Consider the following 1,646-nt stretch of genomic DNA (forward strand, 5'->3'; position numbering starts at 1 on the left):
ATATATATATATATATATATATATATATATATATATATATATATATATACACACACACACACACATACGCGTGCGCCTGTTTTCTTTACTGTTACAATTATGATAAGATTGACAGGTCAAAGGCTTTCAAAAGATGGAGTTAACTCGGTCTACTTTATTTTAAAAATTTGATTGAAAAATTGATTAAAACTACTCTCATTGATTAAACTATGCATCAGCATATTTAAAATGAAGAGAACCATATTTATATCTTTCACTTCTTTCTCTTCTCTTTCGCTTTTCTTTTTTTTTTTCTACTTTTCCTATTCATTTTCTCCTTCCTCTTTCTTCTCTTGTTATTTTTCTTCTTTCTCTTCATTTTCTTTTTTCTATCATTATCCTCATCACCATCATCATCACCATCATCATCAACTTCTTTTTCTTCTTCTTCTTCTACTTCTACTTCTTCTACTTCTTCTTTTTCTACTTCTTTTTCTACTTCTTTTTCTTCTTCTTCTTTTCTACTTCTTCTTCTTCTTCTTCTTCTTCTTCTTCTTCTTCTTCTTCTTCTTCCTCCTCCTCCTCCTCCTCCTTGCACTTCTCCTGCGGTTTCTTTTTCGTCTTCCCTTTCGTAATCTTTCTCATCTTCTTCACGTCCTCTTCCGTCTCCATTTCTCCTTCATCTTCTACTTTCTCGTTTCCTCTCTCCTCTATTTCTTCTTCTTCTTCTTCTTCTTCTCCTTCTTCTTCTTCTTCTTCTTCTTCTTCTTCTTCTTCTTCTTCTTCTTCTTCTTCTTCTTCTTCTTCTCCTCCTCCTCCTCCTCCTTCCGTTTCTTTTTTTTCCTCCAATTCTTAGAATGTAGCAGTCTACGGCTGGACATATCCCTCTTCAAAATCCCCCTCCCCACATCCCTCTATCCACTGACGTTTTGATCTAAACTAGTTTTGCACTTCCTCTTATCACCTTACATTATAAAGAGCTACTAATAAAAGTAACGGAGGAAATTTGAGCATTCGGCAGTATATTTGATATTAGTAACGTTTCACTTTGTTTAAAACTATTACACTGCATTCATTTCAATTTACTTATTTTTATTTTTATTTCGTACATTTTATTTTCTCATTCTCTCAAGAATGTTCTAGAAGACATCTCACACAACGAAGATTGATTTATGTTTGCCTGACTAAGTTGATGCCGTGAAAATAGTATCACTGCATAAATCGTAGAAGTAGGACGGAATGAATTCTTTTGACACTTAATAGTTTATAATACTGTCATACTATATACTAAAACAGAAGTAAATTTAATGCTATGTGTGTATGCGCGTGCGTATGTGTGTGTATGTGCAAATGTGTATGTGCGTGTGTGTGTATGTGTGTGTGTATGTGTTTGTTTGTGTGTGTGAATACGTATGGGTTTTAAACGACCATCACGAATTTTCCATGATTCAAATTGTTTCAGTTTCAACGCACGATTGCAGATAAAGTGAATTACCAAATATGTACAATTTTGGTGAATATATATATATGAGAGAGAGAAAGAGAGAGACAGAGACAGACAGACAGACAGGTAGATGTATCCATACTCATACATATATATAAGTGCATATATACACATACCTGCATATATATATATATATATATATATATGTATATATATATATATA

The sequence above is a fragment of the Octopus bimaculoides genome, chromosome 4 (genome assembly GCF_001194135.2).
Source record: "Octopus bimaculoides isolate UCB-OBI-ISO-001 chromosome 4, ASM119413v2, whole genome shotgun sequence".
Taxonomy (NCBI): domain Eukaryota; kingdom Metazoa; phylum Mollusca; class Cephalopoda; order Octopoda; family Octopodidae; genus Octopus; species Octopus bimaculoides.